The following is a 17,800-nucleotide window of genomic DNA, read 5'->3' as shown; positions in this document are numbered from 1 at the left end:
ACTGGACAGGGCATCCTTGGGCAATTTTCTGCATTTTTTTTTATTTGTTCAAGGCCTGCATTTATTGCCCACCCCTAATTGCCCTTGTTCAGCATTTAAGGGTCAACCACATTTAATGGAGTCACATGCAGGCCAGAATGGGTAAGGATAGCAAATTTCTTTCTTTAAAGGACATTCGTGAACCAGATGGGTTTTTACAACAATTGACAATGGTTTCATAGTCATTGCTTTTAATTCCAGATTTTTTATTGAATTCAAATTTCACCATCCGCCATGGTGGGACTCAAACCTGAAGCATTACCCTGGGTCTCTGGATTACCAGCCCAGTGACAATACCACTACGCCACCTCCTCCCAACATTATTGGGTAGATACCAGCATTGTAGCTGCACTAAACAGTTTGGCCAGGGACGTAGCTAGTTCTGGAGCACAAGTAATCAGCACTACATCTGCGATGTTATCAGGGCTGATAGCCTTTGCTGCATCCATTGTGCTCAGCCATTTCTTGATATCAGGAGGAGTGAATTAAATTAGCTAAAAAGTGGTCTCCACCCTCATTAAGGATGGTGATGCTGATGAACCTCCTCTTCCGGTTAGTTGTTTAATTGTCCTGTCATAATTGGATGTGGCAGGACTGCAGAGCTATTTATCTGATCCACTGGTTGTGGAATCGCTTGGCTCTTGTCTATGCCAGTTGCTCTGCTGTTTAGTGAGGACTTTTTTGAGCTGAAGCAAGCATCAACTTCATTTACTGATTACAAATTGCCAAGGAACATTTTAATATCCTCCTTCATATTTATCACTGGCATCTGCACTTCATTCTATCGTAGTGTTTTCCTCTCTTTCCAGAAGAAATGTTTTGGGCCCCTGAATTCCATCGCCCTGACAGCTGCCACTCAATCATGCCGTTGAGCATCATGAAGCTCTGCAATCTCAGTCCATTGTCACAACTGCTCTGTCCGTGACAATTAAAGTGACAACAGCCCTCAAGTATTATACCTCTGAATCCTTCCAGGGTGCCATGAATCTGCTGCACCACATTAGCCAGGGAGCCGTTGGACCGTATGTCATCCAAGTTGCTGACAATCTCTGGCGAGCAACTTTCAGACACTTCTGATGAGTCAATGATCCAAAGGTAATCATTAATGATAACAGAAAAAATAATAATACTTATGGCCCATAAATAATTCTCCATTACATAAACCCAAATGAGTTTCCTCAAGTGGTATTTTCAAATTCATTAATATGCATAAATGAAATGCACAAACAACTGGGAGGGCCCTTTAAATGTTCCAAAATCCTGTCTCTGCTCCTCACATTGTTTGCTTTGTTATTTTTGTCATTTACATTCCTCCATCACCACAATCCATTCCCCAGCCACTTGGTGACCTGTTCTCTCTGCTATTCCAATTTTATAATTGGCTACGAAGAATTGCACGCTAGTGGTTGGTTCACACCCTCCAACCTGTCACCTTCAGTTATGCATCTTTCCTTACTTCCCCGGCTGAAATCAAGAGCTTAATGTGACAGGAATTGTGGCATGAACCATGTTGTACCACAGTGCACCACAGTGCATTAGTACACCCACATGCCGGGATGTTGTGATTATAAAGTTGCTCATTGTAAATCTTACTCAACAGCAAATTAATATATTTATCTTCTGATGTCACCATTGCACAGTGTGGGTGTGGTCCACTACTCGATTCACATTTCTTTAATTTGCCAGACCCTGGCCTTCAAAAGATTGTTGTAATTATTTAATTAATAAAACAAGGGTCACTTCCCTTTAAGTTTTAAACTTACTTCCTTCCAAGCACAGAATCTGTGTAACTAATCAGCAATGAGGTTTTCCACGACTGACTTTGTGGAACTTTCTCAGACAGCACCTGTGTTTGGAAGTGCATCCCTTGAATGAAGGGGTTTAAACATAGTGTCAACCAGCTGTTGAGACATGTACCTGAGCACATGACAGCTTGACACTTCAGCACAGCCACGTCTGTCAGCCACAATTAGTGTTGTCAGCAGACAAGCTCAATTTTGAACTACATCAGGCTTCATTACAGCTTTCCCCACCTGTGCCCCATTGTTGAGCACCCTACAGTAGTCTTATGAAAACATTGGGGTAGGTTTTTACAAGTTATCACTTCTGATATAAAATTTGACATGATGGACAGAGTGTGGGTTGCGGGGAGGTGCGGGGGGTTGGTGTGTGTGTGTGCGGTGGGAGATGGTCAGTGGGGAAGTTGCCAGGGGGGAGATTATGTTTCTTGGAAGTTTTCAATAAGAATAATTCATAACATCTATCTCATGAGATTACCTAGTGTCAATGGAGTTTTGAGTGGGTATTGTAGGCCTACTGCGCAAAACTACTTAGGATTTGATATTAATTAGCAACCAAACTCAAAGGCTATAAGGACCAATGGCAAAATTCAGTGCTGGAATAATGGACAGTCTTAGGTAGTGGGGGCAATTGGTTAATACCAATAGATAGGGTGGTAGTGCCTTTGTCCAACAACGTTTATGTTCACAGTGTCTTTGATGTAGAAAAGCCTCTCATGAAAAGATGCTTCACGTGAGTGAGGAAAAATTGATGCTGAACTAAAGGAGAGATTAGGAGGGAATGATCAATTGCACATCTGGTTTACTATATCAGATTTCAGAATGTCTGACGCTGATCATCGAGGTCTGAAATGGAAAAATTACACCATTTCCCCAACAAGATTGTTCCTCAGCCTTACTACAAGAAACAAAATAAAGAAAAATTATCCCTGTTGTAATATATAAAAGACTGAAGTATATAATCCACTGTTATTCATCTTGACAATAACAACATCTTGCCTTTAGTTAGCACCAAGAATATCCTAAAAACACCTAAAGCTTCTGCAGTATGGAGGGATCTGGGTGTCCTTGTACATGAATTGCAAAAAGTTAGCATGCAGGAACAGCAAGTAATTAGGAAGGCAAATGAAGTGTTGGCCTTTATTGCAAGGGGAATGGAGTATAAAAGTAGGTATGTCTTGCTACAACTGTACAAGGCATTGTTGAGACCACACCTGGAGTATTGTGTAGAGTTCTGGGGAAGAATTTTGCCCTTGGTGGGCGAACAGGCCCCACCGGCTCGGCGGCTTCCTGTGCGGGGGGGGAATCTCCAACTGTCAAAGAGTGCACTGGTCCCTGAGGCAAAGTGCTGTCTCAGGGAGTTTACTGGCAGGTAAGAAAAGTCAAAAAATAGAGAAATATTAAAATTATTAACATGTCCCCCTCATGTGACAATGTCACACGAGATGGAACATGTTAATAAGAAACATATAAAGTTTATTACATTTTTAAAAAACGGACATGAAACTTCATCCCGCCAGTGGATGAAGTTTTATGAATAATCAGGAGCCTGCTGGGGTTCCTGGCCTGCCCGTCAGCCTTAAGCTTGGACGGGCAGGGCCTTTAACAAGGTTAATTATCCAGCCAATGGCCTTAACTGGCCATTGACAGGTCGGCGGGCGGACAGCTAATTTCGCTGTCTGCCCGCCTTCCTGAAGATTTAAATGGACAGGGATGACGTTGGGGGTTCCTCCCGACATCATTTTCCCCTCGGCGAGTGGGCCCTGCCCCCAAATCGCCGAGGGGAAAATCCTTCTGCTGGTCTCCTTACTTAAGGTGGGATATACCTGCATAGGAAGCAGTTCAGAGGAGGTTCTTTCATCTGATTCCTGGGATAAAGGAGTTGTCTTACGAGGCAAGGTTTAGCAGGTTGGGCTGTGCTCAATGGAGTTTAGAACAATGATAGGTGAGCTTATTGAAACATAAAAGATTCTGAGGGGGCTTGACATGGTAGATACTGAGAGGATGAACTGGGTGCAGAGTTTAAAAGTAAGGAGTCACCCATTTAAGACATAGGTGAGGATGAATTTCTTCTCTGAAAGAGTCATTAGTCTTTGGAATTCTCTTCCCTAATGAGCAGTGGAGACTGCGGGATCAATGAATATATTCAAGGCTGAGGTAGATAGATTGTTGATCTACAAGGGAGTCAAGGGTTATGGGGATGGTGTATGATGTGCCTGCATGTGTTTGTAATGCAGGAGCTTGGTACAGCAAAAGTTAATGTGGGACTGGAGAATAGCACCACCCACAGTATGATGTAAAGAGTCACATGGTAAAACACAGAGAACAGAGAACAGCCTAGAGACAACACTCTGGAACCAGCCAGAATTTAAGGCCTAGGCAGGTGAAGGCACAGCCACCAATGATGGTTGGATGAAAATGAGGGATACGCAAGAATTAGAGGACCATCAATATCTCAGAAAGTTGTAGGGCTGGAGGAGGTTACAGAGATAGGGAAGATTGAAGCCATAAAAGCATTTTGAAAACAAGGATGAAAATTTGAAAAGCGAGGGGTTGCCAGGCTTGGAGCCCAGGTCAGCAAGCAGAGGGATGATGACTAAACAGGACTTGGTGCAAGTCAAGATATGGGCAGTAGAATTTTTGGATCCGCTCTAGGGTGGAAAATGGGAAGCTGACCAAAAGAGCATTCTATAGAAGAGTCTAAAAGTATATTTAACTGGGAAGTTACAGAAATGTATGATCATTTGTTTGTATGCCAATGATTCATTTCATTGTTTCATAATTAGCAGTCTATTCAATTATGAATATAATTGGTTTGAAACCTTCCTACTTGCTGAGTCACTAACTCCCAAATGATTTAGGCCAATTGTTTACCTGGTTGTGATCATGATTCATTCAGGTACAAATTATTCCTGCGCCTACCATTTATTCAACAGCAAGAAACCAGGTACACACTAGTGTTTCTCCTTCTGCGTACCATGTCTTTTTTAAATTTCAAGAAGAAATGTGATCAAATATACTTTATACTCGAGTACAGACCACTGAAGGAAATCGACTGTACTAAAAATTAGGATTGCCACACTGCCAAAACAATGTCCATTTGTGCTCCTAAATGCTGAACACACCAGAGTCGTGAACTGAACTGTCCCCACGGTTATACAATAGCAGCATGATGTGTCAATGCATGGTACAGCCATGGGCATAGTCTGCTTTCTTCACCATTAGGAAAAAACGTTTACTGTTTAATGTGAGTGACGTTAAAAAGGACAAAAAGTACAAGAGATGGGACAAGGTCTTTCACTGAATGGTTATTGAAGCTGCCACAAAATTATTCCAAAACTCAAAAGGATGAACTGATTTGAATTCTGAGTCAGGCTGATTTTGTTTCAGATAAGTTATCAGTGAAAACAGAGCCATTTAAACAAACAGAAACTTGCATTTATATCACACCTTCACAAACACAGGGCATTCCGAGCTACTTCACAACCATTGAAGTACTTCTTTTGAAATGTATTTACTGATGCAAGACAGGAAAAGCAGCAGTAAAATTCACACAGCAAGCTCCCACAAACAACAGTCTGATAATGACTAGATAATCTGTTTTTCTGATGTTGATTCAGGGATAAATACCGGCCAGGAATTGCTCCCCTGCTCTTCAACATAGTGCCATGGATCTTTTACATTCACCTGCAAGGACATGAAGGGCCTCAGTTTAACATCTTATCTGAAAGACAGTACAGAGCTCCCTCAGTACAGTACTGCAGTACTATCAGCTTTAACCTGGATTGTACCCTTGTAATGTTGTTTTTGAAATGGTTTGGAATGTGATTGAAGATATTTTATGAATAAAGCTTTGATTTATATGTGCTCAAGTGCTGAAGCAGAATTCAAATCCTTAACCTTCTGACTCAGAGGGGCGAGTGCTGCCAACTGAGCCATGGTTGATGCACTTTTCAGTGCGTATTCCTTCTCTGCATTCACAATGCCATATGAAACATCGCACACTAAACATTGACCCACTTCCATATTTCATCCTCTTAATTTGGAACAGCACTGAAGCTATATGTCTTGCCCCCCCACATCTCAACTGCAATTCACCAGCCCCTGAGAGTGAGAGAGACCAACCCCCAGTACATGCTCAGCACTTCTTTACCAGCAATTGAAGTGAAATATTTAGAGAGTGATCTGTTGGCTAAGGACTGATGTGGGGAAGGATGGGAATACAATTTAAGCAATCTAATTTGGAGGTCTTTTTTCCTGTACAGTCAGGTTAGACTTCTGCCTGAGTTTATATGGCAACTTTACATAATGAGAAGTTCAAATTGCTTTATGTACCTGACTGAAAATCAGTTAATAGCCTTTGGATTTTTCATAGCATTTTAAACATTGCAAATCTGATTTGACGGATTTCATTTTATGCCTGCTCCCTTGATTCTGGGGTGCAGGAGGGTGTGTGATGGTAGAGGTAGAGCAATAAGCACGCCATGGTTTTGAAAATAACAGTTCCCTTTTGATCTATTCTCTGATCCATAAACATTACCGTACAAGCGCTCGTAACTGTACCTTACTGACTTCAGAGGTAGCGTATTCCTGTCAGCTTCACCATGAGTAGCAGAATTTAATTAAGGGTTACCCCCTACTTTAAAAACGGAGTAAAATTCCCCTAGTAGCAAAATCCAGAGTTAACATAATTTAAGATTTATTTTGCTCTTCCTCTTTTTTGCCTGTCAGCTAATAATACCAGTAGAGTGGTTCTTATTTACTTGTCTAAAGTGATGGATCTCACTGCAGTCCACATTTAAATTGAGTGTCATTAATCAATGTACAGTTTTTAACTCACTTTCTGTGTTCTTGTGAAAATCAGACACTGGATCATGATGTTAAAGTAGTCGAGTCCAAAAATTCACAGCCCTGTCAATAAGCAGTTTAGTTCCGTAAGTACAGTGAGGAGACAGGACTTCACTGAACTGTGACCATTCAAGGGATTGGATTCAGTTAAGTTAAAAGGTTAGGTTTTACACAAAGTTTGGACTTTTGAAACATTCTAAGAAGTTTAAAGAAGTCTTTTTTTAAAACAGTGAAGTATAGAAAAGTACTCCCACTGCTCCTTCTATAAATACACCCTTTAAATCACTTTTTTAAAGCTATCTTTAGCAACTTGCTGAGTTTTAAAGGTGGTTTCCTTATAAGGATTCTATTTTCTCAATTACTGAGGGAGACATAAACCATGTCTGCTATAACAGAGGTCACAGTACATCTGAGTGGCTTAGAGTAAGCTAACCAGATGTTCCAGTCTAACAGAGGATTGTTCCACTTTTGTTGATGCAATCCTGGTTATATTTTTCTTCAGTCAGCTGATTGTCTGGATTTAATCTTTTAAATGTTACTAAAATTTGTTTTTCCTGAAAAATTCAATTGATCCCGATTAATCAAGGTCTTCCACCCATCACCCTATTCTTAGGATGTCTGATAGCTCATTGGTGTTCTTTATGAAGTCTCCATCTTTATGAAGAATTGTTTGGCAGGTCTATTGTTTAAATAAGGAGAGGAGCCAGGGACAAAAGCTTTTTCATCACAAATGGTGGGATGGTGCATTTTATATTTACAACATTGCCTCATGTCAGTAAAGGGTCAGCAAGAATGTTTTTCAATGATGATTATATTCCTTTTCAAAGTACCCATCCCCATTCAGCTCCTGGGTTTTGCAGTAGAATTTCCTGGATACAAACATTTGAAATGTAGCCAAATTGTGTTATGAACTTTATCTTAGCATACTAAAGAATGAAGTTAAAAACAGTTTTACTGTACTGCTTTAGGGAGAACTAAGCTAACTGCCATAGGAAACACCGTACTACATGCTGAAAAAAGGCAGCACAAGCTCACATTACTTTTTCCACTGCTCTTTCACAACAAAACCATCCGAAAGTCTTATGTAGAGTGCTATTAATGTAAGCAAACAATCCACCTTTTCTTCTGTTAATAAACGTTTCTGTAGCACTCCACGTTCCTGCCTTTCCACACCCAGCCCCATGGCTCTTTGTCAGGGCTGTTTAACTTGCCCAAACAAGACAGAAATTTGGAAACATAATCCACCCATTCCCACATAGTGAAACCAAGCAACCACTTCTGTATGCAAATGAGGTGGATGAGGAGGCAAAGCCAAAAAACTGTGAGCAATTGTCCAGAGGCATTAACTAACTGGGTCACGTAAATAACTACAGCTTGGTCAGGCATGAAGAGAGAAACTTGCTGCATTTTACTAGTCATTCTTCTTACCACTAAAATTCAGTTATGGGTCTAAACAAAAACAAAATGTCAATCAAATATATACATATAAAAATACAAAAAAAAGAACTTGATAATGCAATCAATTCCCCATGTAGGTTCACCAACAATCAGCAGAAGTTTAAAAATGACTGGAGGAAAGTCTCTGATTTGAAGTATTGTTTCAAGAAGCTTCCATGCAATCTAATTGAATGGTCGACTGTCTTTGAGCACCAAAGTCTACACGTTACACTTCTGAAACTAAACGGATCAAAATCAGTGACCCACAAAATGAAAGCAAATATTAATTTTAAATATTTCTATAACTCTTTCATGAAAGCCTTAGGAGAAATAAAAGCATTTTCTGAAGAATATGTTCTCAGCTCAAACTGTGATTCCCCTCCAATGCTCCAAGATCAAATTTCAGTCAGCAAAATGTTTACCCAAAGGACACGTTGAACCAAACTGGCACAATTTCCCATCCCAGCTGCCCCACAGCAACAAGACAACTTTAAATATACTTTGTCTAATTATTACACACAACTGTCATATGATTCACATAGATTTATGAAAGTCAATTATATCCAAACTAACTGTTTTTTTCAACAAATTCAATGCTGTGGATATTATCTACAGGAAGGCAAAACAATAGAAAAACTATTTTGCGAACAAGAAACTGCCCAATTAATAAGTCATTTTGAAAAGACGTTTATGCTAAGATGAATTAGAATTGGCATTTTTTTTTGACGGGTTAAGTCTTGACCAAATCAGTCACTTATGCCCCCCAGGGTGATCCTGGAGTAAAGATAGGTCCCAGCTTCTTTTATCAGCCATTGCCATACAACTCTCTCTCCTAATCCCTCTACACTCACCTTCAAGTATAAGGAGCTCATGGACTTTTTTGTCACTCAGATTAAAATTATCTGCCATCATCGAAGATCAGTTCAGCTACCTTTGCTGCCTTCCCTTTTTCCCACCAAACCAAAATTCCTCCCAAGCTTCCCCTGCTCTAGCCACGAATCCATGACCTCTAGTTTCTCTCCTGTGTCCCCTCATGCCCTCAAACTCATCTCACCCATGAGACCCACCTCTTGCTACACTGACATGACTTCAATTCTACAGATGACCACTAACTTCCCTTCTATCCACTAAATGTCATTGTACATAGTTCGGAATCCTCAGACACTGTCCGTTTCCATTCAAAACCACTGTCATTGACACCCTCTTTAAAAAAAAATCCTTGGTCCTTCTGTGTGGTGGATTTTGAAACCTATGCCCATCTTTCCTGCAACTCCCAGTTTGATCCTCTTGATCAGGTTTCCTTCCCTGTCACAGCATCAGAATGATGCTACTGGAAATCACCAATTAGATCTACGGTAACTGTGATCATGGTGCAGCATCTTCCCTCCCTCTCCTCAACTGCAATATCCTCCTCCAACACCTCACCTCCCACGTCCAGTTCAGTGGGACTTTTGGTCATATCAAGTGAATTTGCTGAAGCAAATATTGATCTGATTTGGGTCAGCTGAATTAAATCACAGCTCTGGTTGGCTGCTTGTACAGCAGGATTGTAACCCCCCTGTTTAAGAAGGGAGTGAGGCAAAAGACGGGAAATTACAGGCTGATTAGCCTGACCTCGGTCGTTGGTAAGATTTTAGAGTCCATTATTAAGGATGAGATTTCAGAATACTTGGAAGTGCATGGTAAAATCAGGCAAAGTCAGCATCGTTTCATAAGGGGAGGTCATGCCTGACAAATCTGTTAGAATTCTTTGAGGAGGTAATGAGTAGGTTAGACAAAGGAGAGCCAATGGATGTTATCTACTTGGACTTCCAGAAGGCCTTTGACAAGGTGCTGCACAGGAGGCTGCTCAGTAAGATAAGAGCCCATGGTGTTAGAGGCAAGGTACTAGCATGGATAGAAGATTGGCTGTCTGGCAGGAGGCAGAGAGTGGGAATAAGGGGGTCCTTCTCAGGATGGCGGCCGGTGACTAGTGGAGTTCCGCAGGGGTCAGTGTTGGGACCACAACTTTTCACTTTATACATTATTGATCCAGATGAAGGAACTGAGGGCATCCTGGCTAAGTTTGCAGATGATACAAAGATAGGTGGAGGGATAGGTAGTATTGAGGAGGCGGGGAGGCTGCAGAAGGATTTAGAGAGGTTTGGAGAATGGGCAAAGAAGTGGCAGATGGAATACGACGTGGGGAAGTGTGAGGTCATGCACTTTGGTTGGAAGAATAGAGGCATAGACTATTTTCTAAATGGGGAAGAGAATTCAGAAATCTGGAGTGCAAAGGGACTTGGGAGTCCTAGTCCAGGATTCTCTTAAGGTTAACTTGCAGGTTGAGTCGGTAGTTAGGAAGGCAAATGCAATGTTGGCATTTATTTCGAGAGGACTAGAATATAAAAGCAGGGATGTGCTGCTGAGGCTTTGTAAGGCTCTGGTCAGACCACATTTAGAATATTGTGAGCAATTTTGGCCCCGTATCTCAGGAAGGATGTGCTGGCCCTGGAGAGGGTCCAGAGGAGGTTCACGAGAATGATCCCAGGAATGAAAGGCTTAACATATGAGGAACGTTTGAGGTCTCTGGGTCTATACTTGATGGAGTTTAGAAGGATGAGGGGGGATCTGATTGAAACTTACAGAATACTGAAAGGCCTGGATAGAGTGGACGTGGGGAAGATGTTTCCATTAGTAGGAGAGACTAGGACACGAGGGCACAGCCTCAGAGTAAAGGGAAGACCTTTTAGAACAGAGATGAGGAGAAACTTCTTTAGCCAGAGAGTGGTGAATCTATGGAATTCATTGCCACAGAAGGCTGTGGAGGCCAGGTCATTGAGTGTATTTAAGACCGAGATAGATAGGTTCTTGATTGGTAAGGGGATCAAAGGTTATGGGGAGAAGGCGGGAGAATGGGGTTGAGAAACTTATCAGCCATGATTGAATGGCGGAGCAGACTCGATGGGCCGAATGGCGTAATTTCTGCTCCTATGTCTTATGGTCTTATGATTGACCAAGCATTTTGACTGTCCCATCTTCTGATCAGAAAAGGTTCACAGGGACACACAAGTGATGAAGAGAACAGCGGGAGGGCAGGAATACAAGAGGAGAAAGGAGCCAAGTGATCCTTTTCTTAATACATACAATTTTTAAAAAAATTCACAAAGCTGTCAACCATGTGTACTGTTGCCATAGAAATGCACACATGTGCTATTTGATTCACTAAGAATGACAACTGTGACTGATCAAGGGAAGAGTTAGATTTGTTCAATTTTATCATTCTTCCAGATATTTTCATACACCCCAGAAACATCCTGAGTCCTGCTAACAATGCTCATGCTCATACATTTTGGAAAATATTTTTCTTGTTTGCTGATGACTGAAGCAAATCATAATGGAGTACAAACAAACAATGAAATGATTACATTTGCGACGAAGTTATACAACTACATACAAGATGAGATGACGTTCTAAATGTATGCAGGTTTTTCCCATTAGTTATTTAAGTAAAAACAGCCAGCTGTAGAGAAGAATATTAGGCAGTTTTACATGTGGTATCCTGTCAGCCATCCCTTCCCACCCAAAAATCTCTGGGGACTTGAGCACTTGAGCCAATTCCCTCAGACAATACCCTCCCTTATCAGAGCAGACTGCTGTCTGGTTTCCTGTCTCAAACCCACACTTCTGCTTGGGACAAGAATATAACTATAGTAGAGAGCTTTGCTAATTATTTCTACTTTTTAAACTCAGGTTGCATAACATGTGCTTCTGTTTGACCACGATTGCTACATTGGTTACAGATGCTAACATTTTCATTTGTAGATCATAAGCCGTACCAACAAACTAATACTTGGTCAATAACTATTTTACATAATTCTTGTTTGCTATGTATATACATTTGTCAAAACAATCTACATTCAATTCTGACGGATTAGATCATTTTTGAATCAGCATGCAGGCCTCTGTTGGAACACTCAGTTCGTTTCAAATCAAGCTAAGCTAATTGAATGAAATTTGAGAACTCAAATATTTCATAATCGTCCGATAAAAGAACGAGACTGAGCTCCACACTGACCTTTTGAACTAACACCGACACGTAACTTGTTACGAATCAATCATTAACTATTTCAAAATGTTTCCTATCAGAATAAATAACAGGAAAATAGATGTACAAATCATTTTCTCTGTTACCTGATGTACACATCACAAATAGATGAACAAATAAGGCCTATATCCTGTTTCTATTAAATTGCTGAAGGTGTGAGAAGCACAGGTCGATAATACAGGCATATGCTTACACTGTCTGCAGTGCAAGTTGTGCTTAAACTGAAAATACTGGAAATACTCTGCAGGCTCACCATCATCTGTAAAGAGAAAAATTACAGAGTAATGCAGAGGCAGGCAGAGACCCTGCATCAGAACTCAAGAACTACCATAGATTGTGGCATATAAGTCGACATTTGAAGTCTCGAAAATTCCTTCCAAAAGTGGGGGTCGACTTATACACTGAGTATAAAATGTGAACTGCCAGTGTGGGTGTGGCTATTTTGAAATATGAAAAAAACACTAATTCAAATCAATGTGGCACATTTTATTGAATGATTAATTCTACAAGGATACCTTTAAGCACAATCAAAACATTTTATAAACCCATCAACCGCATTGTCTTCGGCATCCAACGTAAAGAGTTCGTCAAATTCATTCTGAGTCACTTAATTTGGCTATGGCATCATTGTGAGGATCCCACTCTGGATCAGATATGACGCTTTCAGTTTCAGAATCATCCCTCCACAACAAATTATCTTTCTCTCCATCACTGAATTTGATATTTTGCATTTTTGAACAATCTGGTGACAATTTATGCATTAATTGTATCAAACAATTTGATGACGGAATCAAACAAAACATCAAGCAGGCAGTGCACATCATTTTCTCCATCAACCATTCCTTTGGCATGAACATGATCCCTAAATGGCTTGTTGAGGCAGCTGAACAATGGATGTTAGACCCCCCACAGTATAACAGCAATTTCTTCACAGGAACTTCTTGATCTCAACGGTTAAATGGAATTTGAACATGTCCCACACTAATAAGCTGCATTCTTTGCACAGACCACCAGGATACCTATTCCACACATTATTGATCCACAACTTCACTCCATCCAACTGCTGTCATGGATATGCATAAAAAAATCCTGCAAGGAATTTGATTTTCAGCATGACTTTACATTTGAAAATTACTATAGGCTTTAATTCCATCGGCAATGCAGGCTAGCACCACTGTGAATCTTATCTTCTGCCTTGTGGTTTTCACTAGAACTGATTAAATCTTTCCACTCTACAGTTTTGTTGTTGAGTATATTGAAATTCCTGAGCACTTCATCCATGTTGCCAATGTGACATTGTGGGTGCCCGTGTTTTTGCACTGTCTGAAACGGAGAATTTTTCTACTAGAAACTGGTAAATTTGGACTGGGGGCCTTTTGGTAGTCTCTGAGCAATCTTGGTCCTCTGCTAGACATTTTCATTCCATATAGTGGGTATACTAACTAGCTACAGCTCTGAAATCTTTGCTGCACTTAGTGTTTAATTTGGCCCACTTAAGTGCATATATAAGCATTGCATTTCTGGTGATGATGTAAAAATCCTGATGATTTTTGAGAACCCATTCCAATACACGCTTCTCAAGATCAGATCAGTGGTTGGTCCCTGTTCTTATGGTGCATTTGGTCTTGGGCATCTTCTTCAAGGTGGATTCCTTCTTACTACATTCAGTTTTTCACAAACACCAAATTCGCTCGCTGCAGCATGGTTATTTGATGAGTTATTGAATGTTATGGTTTTTAGCTGGAAACCAGCTCCACTTTTCATTCTTTTTGCCAGAGAACCCATTTCTGTTTGTCATTCGCCAGCTGCAGTCTGCTCTGTGTGGACATGTCTTAAACTCACGCACATCTTCATGGCAACATGGCTCGTATTGTCTGCTTGATCCCAAGTGCCAACATAAGATCAGTCAAATATGCATTTCTGGGGTGAAAAATTGAGGCTGACTCTTAATGCAAGTATAGCATTACAGGTAATTAATTACCTGTAGCATTACCTTCACTGTCGCTGGGTCAAAATCCTGGAACTCTCTCCCTAACAGCACTGTGGGTGTACCTACACCACAGGGACTGCAGCAGTTCAAGAAGGCAGCTCACCACCACCTACCCAAGAGCAATTAGGGATGGGCAATAAATGCTGGCCCAGCCAGTGATGCCCATATCCAGTGAAAGAATAAACTTAAAAAAGCATGTCTTAGCAGAAAAGGCGGTCAACTTACACTGAGTCTAGGCCTAAATAAGATTTTTGGCACCGAAAAGATCTTTTTTGCTGGGCTGAATGTTACCCCGTGATCTATGGTAAGTTCTGACAAAGAGTTTTAACTTGAAAAGTTAACCTGCTTTTCCCATTTTCAGACGGTGATAATGTCCTTGTAACATTTTCTATATTCCATATTTCCAGCATGTTTTCTTTATCGCCTTGAAATGTAAATGCCCTGTATCAGCAATCTCATTTATTCCAACGCAATGACGTTTCCAATTGGGAAATAACAAACATCCTTGATTCTAGCATATGGTGATGTGATCATGTCATTACCATATTCCTAAGAAATAAAAGCTGGAAGAGGTCATTAGGCTCTTGGAACCTGGTCCACTTATTTGTTGTACTGAAGGTACATGATAAGTGTCACAACTTTCTGAGTACAGCTGTGCATAACAGCTGGCCAGTTAGAAAGTAAGGCAAGGTGGACACCATGGTAAATTAAGGAGGCTGTTATATTACTACTTTTGAATTGTTATGAAGTGATGCAACAGGGACAGAATAATTCCAGTGTCAGGTCCTGATCTCACTCTATAACAATCACTTATGCTTAACAATCCATGGAGCATAACTGGAGTAAGGCGCCAAGTCAATGAAGGGGTCATCTGAGTATCCTTGATACTATATAAATTTAAGCAAAGTTCTCTCTTTTGATTAATAGTATGGACACACTGTCCTGCACTCTCATACGATCAAAGGGCATCTGGTGGGAGTAGAAATCTATCCATGCTCATTGTTTTTACGTTTGCATTACTGTTCTGAGCTGAACAGTTGGATTGATGCAGTAAGGAGACTGTGTATTTGCAAGTGTCAAAATGGTAATTAAATGGAATTAATATTCAATCAGTTAAACTTTTCAGTGAGCTAAACTTCTTAAACTGATCAAAGCTTCCTTATATAGTGTGTGTGATCTCTTGTCTCCTCAAGGCACCATGCCTACCTTAAACTAAAGCTGCTCCTATCTTAGAGTGGTTGTTGGTGTCACCAGCTCTTGTGGCGTGGTCTCTTGATAAACCCAGAGTGAATGTGTCAGATTCACTAAGACCAGCCACCAGCAAGACCCTTTCTTTTCATATCGGTTTGTCTAAACAAAGCCAGTGCATTCGCTCTGGGATTGATGCAAGCTACACAGGATGCAGACTGAGAACTGCTTGCACAGACACCCCAAAAAAAATAACGTGTGAGCAACGATAAAGCTAAATTAAAAGATGCTCATGAGAAGTAGCTTGTTTGTATGTAATAATGGATGCGACACAATCATTCCCACATAATAAAATGAAGCATGACCTAGGAGGAGATAATCAGTTCAGAGCACTTACCCTGTCTCCTCACTCAATTAATGTTGTCCCTTTCTCAGGCAACAGATTCTTCCTGGAAAAAGAAAATCAGGAAAATGTTGTAATTTCAATTATAATAATACCATAGAAAAGTTTGTTTAAAATAAAGTTAGGAAAGCCACTTAAAGACTTCACAACACAAATCTAACTTACAACAACTGGATACCTCCTCCGTTTGTCTCAACTCCCAGAGTACTAGGTACATTGACTTTTCTGTCACAAAATAAATAACTCCACAGCGACTCTTGATTGTCTAGCTTAAATCAATTTGTAAACTGTTATCTCATGTGAAGCTTCATCTTTCCTGACTGGAAACAACCAAGCAGAAGTGACATCAGTACAGAGCATGTCAATAGATAATGGCTCTGGGGGAAGGAAAGGGCTGGAGGGGGGTGGGGCGGGGGGGGGGGGGGCGGTGGGAGGTGGTGGGTGGGACAGGGCTGGGACAGGGCTGCAACTCCACTGGTAGAAAACAACCTAAACAGGAAAGAACATTGAAATAGCACTTGGAATGCATGACGCAAACCTCAGCCCTTAAACAAAGAGCAGGAAACCGCTCTGGCTGGCTGAGGTGGAGTGAAACCAGGGAGAGGCATTTACACATTCTAAACAGCCTTATTTACATGGGCAGCTGGGCCAGCTAGGGTCAGGTGGTTTTGAGGAAATGATCATTGGCTGCTTGCCATTTAAATGCTGACTGACATCGATGTGTTCTTTAGTTAGGAGAACGATTCTTTTAAATGTTCAATCCAGATTTAACCTGCTTTTTGAGTTTGCTACTGTTTGCACGAATGAACAAGTGGCACCTTATGGGAATACAGATCTTTTTAAGAAAACAAATCCTCTTTCATTTGACACAGTTCAGTTAAACCTTGTCTACAATTCCTGGGACTGAATGAATCCCTTTTTTCACAAGGTAAAATATTATCGCTTCTGGTGCCAGTACGCAGTTCTGGCGTGAATTTGGGGATGTAGAAAACAATCAAGTGTTTATTAACACTATTTACAAGGCTTATGAGATTCCCTGTATTCAGCTCCTTATTTCTCCAAAAATGTTAGATAAAGCCTTTGGACTATACATATATAAAGTCAAAAGTTTTTCTTAGTGTTATAGTACTACTCCTTCACTGTTGATCATAAGTAAATCAAATTCTTAAAGCACCAAAGCACAAAGACAGTTATATTAAACAAGCATTACTGAGTAATATGAACCTTTATATCACTCACTCATATTAGGTTCTTTGTCATTATCACTAACAAACAAGTATTGTTGTAGATTGGTTTCCTTATCTACTTCAGGTTTACCTGTGGAAATCCACATCAGGTACAGTAACCATTCTCATCAAACTAGCAAGCTAATCAGTTTCAAAGGATTTATATGACTTTAAGCTTAATTTAGGAATTTGGACCACCTGAATTTAATATTGTCCATTAACAAGCCAGTAAGAACAAAGAGCTTACCTAGACTGCCAGGGAATACAGGCAGTTCCCCTACCAGATATAACTATATATGAACATCTAGCCTCCTCCCTCAGCTTGTTGCCTGTCAGCCCAGTCACGCCCTTATGGCTGTTAACACCAGTAAGTAAAATATTTGGCACAAGTTACAATATGATATCTTGAAAGCACAATTCAACACACTGAACCTGTATGAAGTGTTTCTTTCTTTAAAAGGGATAGACCATTTTGAATATGAATCTGCTCAAATTAAACCTATATATAAAATATGATAAATATTCCTAAAATGGATACATTTGTTTTAACTTGGATTGACCTGAATCAAAAAATAATTGCTGTGTTATCGTTAAATTGCAAGTTACCTTCATACCTTTCATTGATTTGACCTGTAGAGGGAACCAGTTTGCATTGAATATGATTCCATCAACTTAGTACTCAAGTACCTTTCAAAACATATGACCCCTGCAGAGATTATAAACTGACGGTAAGTGACATGGGAGTAATCTCTGTTTATTACACTAGTGGAGCTGCACTCTTAG

The 17,800-nt window shown here is 40.4% G+C and overlaps 1 protein-coding gene across 4 annotated transcripts in view; it reads right to left on the bottom strand.

Annotated features, from left to right (window-relative positions):
- The window catches only part of LOC144683193 (Krueppel-like factor 3), an 84,669-nt gene extending 67,385 nt beyond the window's left edge, over nt 1-17,284 (bottom strand). For 2 of the 4 annotated variants that reach the window (XM_078546156.1, XM_078546166.1), the window contains exons 1-2: nt 15,970-16,137; nt 15,786-15,837 (exon numbers count right to left, since the gene is read on the bottom strand). The gene's annotated coding sequence lies outside the window, so the exon portion shown is untranslated. Of the gene's footprint in view, nt 1-15,785; nt 15,838-15,969; nt 16,138-17,264 lie in introns of those variants that run through there. The other 2 variants (XM_078546162.1, XM_078546174.1) reach the window with 2 other exon arrangements.
- Nucleotides 17,285-17,800: the final 516 nt, after the last annotated feature.

This window comes from Cetorhinus maximus, chromosome 1 (assembly GCF_964194155.1).
Source record: "Cetorhinus maximus chromosome 1, sCetMax3.hap1.1, whole genome shotgun sequence".
Classification (NCBI taxonomy): Eukaryota; Metazoa; Chordata; class Chondrichthyes; order Lamniformes; family Cetorhinidae; genus Cetorhinus; species Cetorhinus maximus.
This window is presented reverse-complemented; position numbering and strand designations above follow the sequence as displayed.